Source organism: Rhinopithecus bieti, unplaced genomic scaffold (assembly GCF_001698545.2).
Source record: "Rhinopithecus bieti isolate Rb0 unplaced genomic scaffold, ASM169854v2 scaffold_13709, whole genome shotgun sequence".
Classification (NCBI taxonomy): domain Eukaryota; kingdom Metazoa; phylum Chordata; class Mammalia; order Primates; family Cercopithecidae; genus Rhinopithecus; species Rhinopithecus bieti.
In genome coordinates this window covers 541,271-554,067 of record NW_016807882.1, presented here as the reverse complement: position 1 = coordinate 554,067, position 12,797 = coordinate 541,271, and the positions used below count along the sequence as shown (strand labels likewise).

Genomic DNA, 12,797 nt, shown 5'->3' with positions numbered 1-12,797 from the left:
GCAAAAAAAAAAAAGTTTTTTTTTTTTTTTTTTTTTTTTTTGTACTGGGAGACACATACTATGAAAGTATTTTAGTTTCCAGTGTTGATAAAATTAATCTCATTAAGAGAATAATGCCACTGAGCCAATAAGAATCCAGTCCCTGTCTCTAACAAATAGACCTAAATGTATGTTAGTCGTAGAGAATAAAGAACTTACTTCTGGTATAACAACTTAAGGTATACTTCTGGTCGGCGGATGGAGGAAAGCATCACAAGCCATCTGCGAGCACAGATCTCCCAGCATGACTTTCATCATCTGTACTGCTTCTGGATGTTTGTATGATGAACTAAGATCAGCTAGATTAGTGATTTTCAACTGGGGGTGATTTTGGCCTTCCCCCAGGGGACATTAGAAATGCCTGGATATATTTTTGGTTGTCACAACCTCAGAGTGTGGGGGTACATTCTACTGGCATCTAGTGAGGAGAGGACGGAGATGCTGTTAAACATCCTGCAGCATAGAAAATAGTCCCTCATAACAAAGAATTATCTGGCCCCAAATGTCAATAGTGCCAAGGCTGAGTAATTCTGAGTAAAGCCATTGTTTTCTCTCTGTTGAGAAACAGCTGAATTTGGGGTCCCAGCTACTGATAAAACTATGGTCTAAGAAATGCCTCATGTGGCCAGTATCAGCCCACCCTTACCTAGCCATAAGAATTTTCTGTTCTGTATCACGGGAGGAGAAATCGAGTTGTGATACACAAGTGAATGCCAATGATTCTTTGTCAAACTAATTTATTCTCAATGTAAAGGACCTGTTGGTAAGGGTACTCAGTTAATTAGCTCATGGGAGTGGGTTAGAAACGATGAGTTTAACTGTTCTCTGCCTGTAATTCACATGTTGACTCAGGGTTCATTCGGATTCAGCAGAGAGAAGGTAAGATCCTCAGAAATTGAGAAAGCAGATGGTACTTCTAGGAGATTTGGGAAGAGGAGAGGGGAACAATTCATTTTAAAAATGATCTAAAGCAATTCATTTTTTTTTCTTTGGGGTGTCAAGTTACTTATCTGTAAAATATTCTGCTAAAATACAGGGCCCTTCTATTTATTATTTTATGTATCAGATGATTATTCCTTCCCAGGTTCTGCCAGAGACATAAGAAATGTGGAAAAGTCATTCAAACAAACGTGCTTAATGAAAAAGAAAGATGTAGCTATCATATTATCCCTTTCTATCAGTGACATACTACCGTTCTCTTAGACACCGTGCGTAGAAGAATGCTTGGCAGGGAGCAGGTGCTCAGTAAGTATTTGCTGGATAAATAAATGTTTCATTATCCAAAATGTGGACTTTCTTTTAATGCAATACCTGTCATTCATTTTATGAAATTCCGCTTAAGCCCTGACTTTTCTTTCTTCAACATTTTTCTGACACTCATTTCTTTGTCTTCTGAATATGACTTTCTGGGAGGTGCCATCATTCTTGCCATGGTCTCCTGGTTGTTTTATTTTTATTTATTTATTTATTTATTTATTTATTTATTTATTTATTTAAGATAGATGCATATTGCTATGTCTGCCAAGCTAGTCTTGAACTCCTGACCTCCAGAGATCCTCCTATCTTGGCCTCCCAAAGTGCTGGGATTATAGGTGTGACCCGTCGAGCTTGACCTTCTTTTATGTATATATACACATATATATCTACACACATACACACACACATACATATATATACACACACACACATATATATTTATTTATTTTATTTTATTTATTTTTTTGAGATGGAGTCTCGCTCTGTCGCCCAGGCTGGAGTGCAGTGCCCAGATCTCCGCTCACTGCAAGCTCCCCCTCCCAGGATCATGCCATTCTCCTGCCTCAGCCTCCCGAGTAGCTGGGACTACAAGTGCCCACCACCATGCCTGGTTAATTTTGTATTTTTGGTAGAGACGAGGTTTCACCATGTTAGCCAGGATGGTCTCGATCTCCTGACCTCATGATTCGCCCACTTCGGCCTCCCAAAGTGCTGGAATTACAGGCATGAGCCACCGTGACCGGCCTATATTTTTAATATTACTATCCTTTGACTACTTTGTTGCCAAATTACTCCTTTTAATGCTTTCTGCATACTTTCTAATACTTTTAGCACATTTAATTGTTCCCTGTTGTATAAAATGAAACTCTTACCTTTATACCTTAAAAAAATTTAACACTTTTTACTAACTAGCTTGGAATTTTACAGTTTATTTAAAGTACTATCTGTTAAAAATTACTTTTGGTAAGGTAGGTCAGAAGGCTAGTATGCCATTGAATAGCATTTTCATTAATGAGAAATAAAAAGATTTTAATCCATGTTTGACATTAACTAGTTGTGTGACTTTAGACACACCTCTTACATAATATTGGAGCTGTGTCTCAGTTACATAATGCTTTATGTTGCTATGATTTTGAAAAGAGGAAAAATATTATCTGACATTTGAATTCTTGCAAAAGATACGTTTTACTTGATACAATAATGAAAAAAAATTATGAAGAAGCTTAAATTTGGAGACCCAGGGCCCTGTGTTGCCTTAGTTACTAATAATTCTTATAGAACATTATGTTACATAAAGTACTTAGAGGATGAAAATAAATCATTTACCACATCATTGAATGGAAATTATTGTTTCATAAAGAAAAAGTTTAAAAATGAAATGCTTTTTTCTCACTCATATTGACTTTAATCAGGCCAGCTGCCTCTTAGCAGTCAAACAACCCACTTCTCTTTTATCACTATCATTGTGTTTGAATTATCGTGGCCCTGAGATGAACCGCTGCAGGAAAATGGCTTGAAAGAAATACATACATATATGTTGGCATCATTCTTCAGTCTCTTCTTTTTGGTATTTTGGTAGCACAGCTTTTAAGCCAAGTTGGCTCCTGTTCAAAACTAAAAAAAAAAAAAAAAAAAAAAAGCAACAGTTAAACAGCTGGTACCAATTATAGTAACTTCAGAGGGACTATATGCTCAATTGTCCAAGTAGCAAACTGGATTGCTGATACAATGGACTTGTTGTTCTTGACTTGACCACACCACTTACATTTACTTTGCCCATTGCCTCCTATTTAAGGTAATCTCCAGAATTAGGCACCCATACACTTGCAACAAACAAGTGTTATTATTTTACTGCATTTGAATAAGCTCACAAAAAGCACTCCTTAAGTGTGTATACACACGAGTGGATCTTATTATCTTGGAAAAAGAAACAAGAAAATTGGATGTAAAATTTAAGTAAATATGTATCTGACAAGCAATATATTTTACACTATCATAGGGATATGGAACTTTAGAAAGAGAAATACACTTGGATAATGACAAAATAAAATGCGTATCACAGACTATTTTTTCCAGCATCAAAAAATATTAAAAATTTAGTTTCTCTCAACTTTATTTATAGAAAGAATGAGAAAATTAAGTGGATTGCAAATGACTGATTCATGTAAACATTTGTCTTCAGAAGAACATATAATTTTCATATTATTATATTTATACTTTATGTTTTATAAAGATGCCTCATTTTTTAAGGAGGTTAGACTGCAGCCCTCTAACTGTTTGAGATGCTTATTCTCTAGAATCAGGAAGTAAATGTCGGCAATAATATTAAATATAATTTGGTTAGGAAAAAATCCAGTTTATAATTTTATTCCCTAAGAAGTGCAAGTTATAAATTGGCAAGATATACTGGTTTTAATATGTTCTACTCTGAAATAGAAACTCTCTTAAGTTTACTGTAGAAAAAATATCCTTTGCTCTCCGTCAAGACAAGCATCTCACAAATCACAAAGAGGATTTTGTAACCAGGCAACCAAGGTCAGTGAGACTGTGACCAAGGTTTGGAGAACCAGCTGAACACACACACCAGGCGGAGAGAGGATTCGAGCTGCATGGAAGAAAATAAATGTGGTATTTGGAAGCACTCATTTTAAAAACCTATCATTCCATAACACTATGCAGATGTACACTATGAAAAGCAGCTGCTTCAAGCCCACATTTTGAAGAATAAAATTATATTTTATTCAAAATATTTCCTATTATAACTGTACCCATATTAGTAAGGAAACTGGAAAATGAACAACAAAACAAAACCTTTAGACATTCTTCTAACATGGGTGATTTCACTTGGATAGTAGATGAATTCTTGACTTTCCTTGGCCAAGATAAATGATGATAAAGGGTAAATTTGCTAACCCCTATGGTCAGGAATGGTAAAAATAGATGAAATCCTTTCATGAGTTCTCCTAAACTGTTTCCAAGTAACTGAAATTGGCATTTGTATTTTTTATATTGACACATAGCATAGCATATTGATCAATACTACAGAATTATGCTACCTATCAGAATTATAGAAGGCAACAAATATGACAAAAATCAAATACTGTTATTGATTTTAGTTGACTGTAGAGCTGTTTGTTTCAGAAGCTCAAACATGTTAGTTTCAATAGCTCAAAAATTGTCACAGTCCTGTAGACACAAGTAATTGTGTTAGAAAATTGTATTGAATATTGCAGTCATTTACACTGTTAATAGTTGGAGTGTCTCATAAACAGTATTGTGAACAGCTTTAAAGCTGGTATGTGACTTTTGAAGCTCATCTAAGTCTCAGATGAATGGATTTGGTAGGTAATTTGGATACATTTGGTTATTACACTGTTCGCTTACTTTCCACCAATGTTTTCCATAAGATATGTTCATATCTGTGTCAAGAGACTGCCAATTGCCTAAGGTGTGCACTAACATGCTCAGAGAAGCTATTGTGTTATCTTGGTTCAATCAACTTGACATTTAGTTTTACGATAACATATTTAAATTGTTCCAGCCTAAACCTAATGATGAAATTCCAGTTGCAATTTTATCAGTATACACATTTTCTAGGAAATATATTACCTGGCTGAAGAAATGAAAGCAATGTAGAATGTATTTATGAAACCAGAATGTCAGATTTTCACATATTATAAAAATACAGCATGAGCAAATACAAACATTTTTTAAAATCATGCATTCACCTTGTCTAACTTTCCTTTCCACTTTGATTTTTTACTGATTATACAACTAACTAAGCTTCAGTGAGGTCATAATTAAATGTAATGTTGTTTTTGGTTTAAAGGGAAATCTGTAATCACAGTAATGTGTGTTCATGGAACCTGAGTGTTATCATATGAACATGGACACCTGACCCAAAACCACAGGCAGTAGTTCACATGATGTTGAGAAAATGTTTGTATCCCTAACGTTTATAGGTGAAATCATAAGCTGTTTGGTTCAGCTAGTATTTTCTGAACTTATAACCTTTCCTGCTTAGTGAACTGGAAGAAGGGAATATGACATTATATTGCAGGAACTCTATACACGGTTAAGAATTTAAGCCCCTGTGGACTGAACAGTAGGGAAGTAAGATTCAGCAATTCACCCTCTGAACCGATAACTGACTATATCAGAAGACTGTCATGTGCCACATTAAAGTTCACTTAAACACTATATTAAGAGCCAGATTGTTTGTAATGCATGAGAAAGTCATTGTGAGCAAGCTAGATATGGATGAAAACTATCTAGATGTACCTGTTGCACAGATTTTGCTTTATGACTGGCAGTAGAGACTCCATTTTAAAGGTCTACTTCTGTATTTCTAACATTAAATCTCCAAAGGTGTCATATTGTCCACACCTTCTAAGAGGTAAATAAAAAGTATTTCTTAATGTTTTCATAGAAGCCAAATTTAAGTGGAACAAAGAATGTAGCAGAATTTAAAAAGAAATGAACCATAAGCCAAAACATATCAAGAGCATTACTAAATGAATAAGGGTTTTTCCTAATATATGTACTGTGTATAACCACACATCCTTTAGTAAAAAAGTCAAATTTAAAAATATTTGATTCAGAAGTCATCCTGTGGCGTGGTGAACAAATATGATTGAATGCCATTTTAGACAGGAATAATTACTTGGAAAAATTATCATTTAGTAACATAATATTTTAGTTTTAATAAATATGTAAATATAGCCTTTTTAAATATGTCTACAAATATCTACTGGCCCTTTTATCCTGCCATAAAAATGAACGTGCTTCAAAACAGATTAGCCATAAGGTTTTCATGTATTTCTAAAATTCACAATAAATGACATCTGTGAACCAGATGGAATTAATGAAAATGTCCCTTTACTTCCTGTGTTGCTCAAGAGAAAATAATACTGGTTATTTTGACCTCAAAACAACTAGAGTTTTATTGTCTGCAGATTGCATCATTTTCACATTTGCTCCTAGAACAAAATGATTTCCACATTAACAGTTATTTCAGTTATTTTTTTTCTTGTTTTTTAAAAATTGATGCTTTAAGAAACAATACCTATTGAAAATTAAAAAACTTTCACATTAACCAGATAATAAGTGCTCTAGGCTCCTAGTACAAATCTGGCTCTCTTAGCACTAAACTCTGGCAGACAAGGAACATGAAGATATAGCAAGTATTAGTTCAAGTTTTAAATTATGTATTGACATACTTCTTTAATAGTTAAATGTGAAGCTTTAAAAGTTATTTCTTAAAATATCTAAAATTGGATATTCTATACTAGAAAAATAAAAAGGCAAAATCAACAATTTCCAAGTCAGTTCACTTGCAAAAATAACTTTTAGCATAAATAATTTGTCTAACACACTTAGCACTTCATTTAATCTGTCTAGTTTTAGGCATAAGCAATGCAGTGGATGTAAGAATGCACTTACTTGGAGATATTGCCAAAGAAAACAATCATGAAGAACAGAAAGACAACTCCAATTCTGAAGGACAAGTTTATTAAGAAATACATCACATTTACAAATGTAGAAAACTGAGACAAATGCTTGAGGAAAAATATTTTTATGAGATCTGGATCTTTGGATACACTTGTATTTTACACTGAAATGTAAAATGTTGAATGTTTGCAAACCAACATCGTCTTCCAGACTACTAAGGCAGGGACCATGCTTCATTCATTTCTGTGTCATGAGAATTTGGCAGACTATTTGAAACTAATACCAAAACAATGCAAATTTGATTTTAAAAAATAAATGAATGAATGAAGCTTTTAATCAGTTCCATCAATAACCACCTGTCAACATTATTTATATTCTATTAAAAATTAATTAGAGTCAATTTTAAATAATGGAAATGAAAATTCTTTGTTAAAATGTATGTAGTTGATGTTTTATACTTACTCTATTATTCATAAAAACATTAAAGAATTATTAAATGTTTTGTTTTCATTGATAAACAAAGATACAATGGAATGAGTGTCTGTGTCACAATTCTTTGATATTATATTGCATGCACATGTTAACTTTCTAAAGACTGAAGAAATTTTGCAATAAATTGTTAATGGTATAATTAATCTATGAGCAAAATGTTACCATGTAATCAATTGTCTTTCTGGTAAAGAAGAAACACGCAGGCTACACAATTCACAATTGTATTGTAGACTTTACAAAGATAAAGTGGCATGTTGCTAAAATCAGGCCTCTTATTTTAGTTTGTTTCTTTTTGTTTATAATTCTGAAATAAAGTCATTACACAGCCTGAAAGATAATAGTAATTATTTCACTATTAAAAGAAAAAAATTTAATGTATTTATTGAATACTTAAGTCATTCTCAAATTTAATGAGCAGTATCAAATTAGTTATATGGAATTTTCAAAAGACTTGCGCAAACATTCACTACTGACCATGATTATACAATGCCAGAGTGGTCTCGAGTTGTGTAGTAGTTTGTAAATATGTGCATATTTGTGGTAATAGCTATACAGCTATCCTATCAACTATGTATCTGTTCATCTTTTGATATTACTGACAGACATTACTATACATTTTGAGATAGAGTTTTGCTTGTTGCCAAGGCTGGAGTGCAATGGTGCAATTTCAACTCACTGCAACCTTCACCTCCCGGGTTCAAGCAATTCTTTTGCCTCAGCCTCCCAACTAGTTGGGATTACAGGCATGTGCCACCACTCCTAACTTTTTTTGTATTTTTAGTAGCGACGGGGTTTCTCCATGTTGGTCAGGTTGGTCTCGAATTCCCGACCTCCGGTCATCTGCCTTCCTTGGCCTCACAAAGTGCTGAGCTTACAAAAATGAGCCACTGTACCCAGTCATATATTGCTTTTCTTTATTTACATAAACAAGAATACAGAAAGCTGCAACTTGATATTCACATGAGATACTAAATTGTCAATATTTTCTTAACTTGTCACTGTTTTTTCTCAGAGTTAAAATAAAGTGTCCCAAGAATGCTTGACACTTTTATTAAATTTTATACCTATTTTTTTAATAAGTATGTATAAATACACATACATATTGAACAAGGATATACTGTCACCACTACAAAAATAAGAAACGAGAGAATAAAAAGATATCCTTAGATCCAGAAATGTACCTGTATCCTCAGGTGTGAATTCAAAATCACATCCTCCAGATCTACTCTATTTTGGTTAGTGTTTGTCTGATGGTTAAACAAACTAATAAAATGCATAGTGGCATTAAAAGAGATGTATCTGGGACAGTTTTTTTTTCCTAATTATTACAAGATGCACAGAGTACAAAATATATATAGATAGGTGTGATTAAATTTACAAAATAATGTACATTTCCACATCTTGAAGGACAGATGTTGGGAAGCCGTATTAGAAAGCAACTTTTAGATCACATTATTGAATATCTGTCCTGATATTACTGCAGTCTTTTATTTTCAAGGTATAATTGTCACTCTTCACAGCAGTCTTGCAATTCCTAGCCATAAATGAAGACCATTCGCATAGCATCAAACTATACAATCTGCAATTATGTGAATTTTATTCATTTTCTTTCTCTTTACTACTTAATATGTTGGTTAGGTTTTCAAGAGCATGATCCTATGGTATTTGGGCAAAGCAGTTCTGACCCTCAGTCTGACTCACACAGCATGATTGTTTCCAGAAGTCTACAGACGTGATTTCATTTCCCCTGTCCTTTTATTATTATTATTATTATTATTATTATTATTATTATTATTATTTTTGAACAATGAATACATGGTGAAGTGAGTTTGGGATGCATTCATTGTTCCTTTAATGCAATTGTTTTCAAAAAGCCGCATGCTAAGGAATGGGGAAGACAGTTATGAATGATAGGGTCTTTCTTTCTGCTTTGAAATGTTGTTTATTCAATTCATTGTGTGGTGGCTCTCAGAGTCAATTGAATATTTAAATCAGATTCCAAAAAATGCTCCTACCCAAATATTATCTCCAATAGGTAGAGAAGGATGCATTATTAATTCTATACATCTACACAAGTTCCTATATGTATTACAATTTTTGCAAGGTAAGTTCTCATTTATTGAAGTCACCAGTTAAAATCCCAAATATTAAGTATTTATATACAGTAATATCTAATACAAAGGGTTCCTAATTTAACAATCTGAACATTGCAACAACTGACCTTTCTGTCAATCTTTAAACAAAAGTAAGTGCTATACCTAAAAGAGTCATATGTCTTAAATTCCTGAAACTTAACTTCTGCTTGTTAAAACACATAGATCAGGGATCAGAAATTGGCAAAGTTTTTTTTTTCTTAAAGGGCCAGTGAGTAAATATTTCAGGTTTATATGCCATGTGTTCTTGGTCACAACTACTCATAACTCCTATGGAAATGTAAAAACCACTGTAGACAATATGTAGATAAAGAGTTGTAGAGGTGTCCTAATAAAACTTTACTTACAAAAACAAGTTGCTTCTTGTGGTCTGCTGACCCCTGATGTAGAAAATTCTTTAGCATTATTGAATTAATAGAAATTGAGATGATTATTGATCTTATAAATTTATTTCTGAAAGTTACAAAATTTTAAAAGATAGGTGAAATAATGTGTTATACTGAGACATAAATCTGATGTAGAGTCAGAAGAATCAGAAAGCCAGCACTTAAAGAAAGAAGGTTTATATTAACATGCCCTCAAGAAAACAAATGTTATTTTTGATAAAATATTTAAGTTTTAAATCTGTGATTTCTTAAGACAATTTATTTTCTTTTCTAAATATTTGTTTGTTATGAACTCAAAAAATAAAAACAAGAGATCAAGAAAATAACCCTAAGCTCAAAATATTCATTTCCAAACTCTATCTGGCTTTATACAAATTGGGAGAGGAGACTGCTCTACTGAATGACTACTTTTTTCCTGTTGTAGTTGAGTACAAAGTTTTACATATATATCAGGTCAAATTTGTTAAGCATGATATTAGATCTTCTATATTCTGATTGATAACTTGTCTACATGTGCTATCAATAATTGATAGAGATATTTTAAATTTTTCAAAGTTTAGAAATATATATTTTCTTTTAGTTCCATAAGTTTTGTTTTATTTATTCTGAGGCTACATTACTTGCATCACACAAATTTAGTATTGTTATATGTTTTGGGTGAGTTGTCTCTTATCATTATGAAATGTTACTGTTAAATTTGGTAATTCATCATGTCTTAGCATCTAGTATGTCTGATATAAGACAGAGCAGCTTTCTTTGGTTAGTATTTGCAAGATGAATATTTTATCTTTTAATTTTCAATATTTCTTTATAATTATATTAAAGCGTTACTTCTTCTAATTATGGTTTTCTTAATATTTTATGAAAAACTTTGTCTTTTGTCGGTAATATTTAACACGTATGCGTGTGTGTGTGTGTGTGTGTGTGTGTGTATATATATAGGCAGGAGAAACAATTAAAACTTCATGTAATCTAAATCAAATCTTGTATATTTAATTTTTTTCTTTTTAACTCAAAGCATTCCCAGATGTAGAGTCAGTGCCTGAAATAGGGTCAGTCACTAATTACAGAGTATATTGATAAAATCATCTTATAAACCAACAAGTCCTCCTCTTTCTTCCTCCACTTATAAATGTTACTGGTTTGATTAGGAAATTTGAAGTCACATTTATCTTTCATTTTCTTTTTATGTAACATCCACTTAGGTAGTATTTTATTAAATTCTATAAATTTAACTTGAAAATGCTTCCCACATCTATCCACATCTATAAATTTCTTTTTCTGTATGACTCCTCCCTATTCAGAGGAATTCAAGTCTATTTTAGTAAATCCTCTACTTCTTTTACACTTCTCTGAACTCAGGCACACCCTACATTAGTTTGAGATTAAATATAGCATACTCATATCAAAATAGTGCCCAATTCTCATTTGCCTCTCAGAGGATTGGGCCAATCTTCTATCTATCCATATATAATCCTTCTACTTTACACTACAGAAAAAAAACAAAACAAACCAAAGTTAAAACAAAAAACTTCCTCTGTACCTGAGCATGCTTTTTTTAATATTTAAATTTTTAATCATATTATTCATTTTTTTAGAACATATTTTCTTTCTTATCATTTATGTCTTGAGATTCCACCTATCACTTAAGGATAAACTCAAATATCATACTCCATAGAGGCTGTTTCTGATACTTATAAGTCATGGAGATGTAGCTTGCTTTGATAGATCCTCCAGCACTTTGCTTGTGTGTCAATAACGGCACGAATTACATGCAAGGCATATTATACTTATTTGGTAAAGTTTAAAAAAACATATTTTCTCTTCTATCTTTATTAAATTGTGACTTTTGAGAACAAGGACTTGGTCTTGTTCATCTTTTAAAATATACACCACACAAATAAACACAAGCATAATGGCAAGAGTACTCTATATGCTGCTAAGTTCCTTAACAAATATAGATATGTAAATAGACAACTCATTTAATTTAATGTTTTTCCTTTAACCAGTTAGATTTCTCCAAACTGGGAGGAAATATGTAGGTAGAATTAAACTAGTAAGTATCTTATCTGTGGCAACTGAATAATTTTTCTCTGTGAATGAAACAGCAAGACATATTCTTATGCTATTGTACATTTGAAAATATTACTTCAATAGAATACTACGGTCTGGCGCAGTGGCTCATGCCTGTAATCCCATCACTTTGGGAGGCCGAGGCAGGGGGATAACGTGAGGTCAGGAGTTCGAGACCAGCCTGGCCAACATGGCGAAACCCCATCTCTACTAAAAATACAAAAATTAGATGGGTGTGACAGCGCTCGCCTGTAATTGCAGCTACTAGAGAGGCTGAGGCAGAATTTCTTGAACCCAGGGAGCAGAGGTTGCTGAGTCAAGATCGCACCACTACACTCCAGCCAAGGGCAACAGAGCGAGACTCAGTCTCAAAAAAACAAAAACCAAAACCAAAAAAAACAAAAAAACAGAGTACCATGTAAAGACTCAAAACTACTTTTAGCAAAAGGAAAATAGCATTAGTCTGCAGCCTAAGGGATTCTCCCATTCCCTCAAATGACAGGATGCTTCAGACCATAAACTGGAAGAGGGTAAGATAACTTTGTCTACATAAGATTGACTGATTTATTTGTTTCTTGTGGGGGCAGTAATGCAGACAACTTAATTTTTCTACCATCATTTAACACATCAGGAGGCTTATCTGTTCTTCTTTATAGCTTTATTTACAATGTATCTGTTTGACTTTACCCTTACGTTACTCTCCTGTCACGATTATTCACTGATGCTAATCTGTTCTATCTCTCTAAAATTAAACCTCCATTTTTATTGACAGTTGCTAGTGAGATACTTAATTTACAGATTTGGAAGAAAATACAAATTCACATCGATTATGTTCTTACACTTTGAAGTCAAATGTTTTAGCTTTTAACCACAGATTTCTTCACATATCTGGTATATTAGTCTCCTTACTCAGCCTCTTACAGAATGAAATAAAATCTAAGGGAGT

The 12,797-nt window shown here is 32.9% G+C and overlaps 1 pseudogene; it reads left to right on the top strand.

Moving 5' to 3' along the window:
* The first annotated feature begins 237 nt into the window (after positions 1–237).
* Positions 238–12,797, top strand: part of LOC108536936 (small EDRK-rich factor 1 pseudogene) — a 107,811-nt pseudogene continuing 95,251 nt past the window's right edge.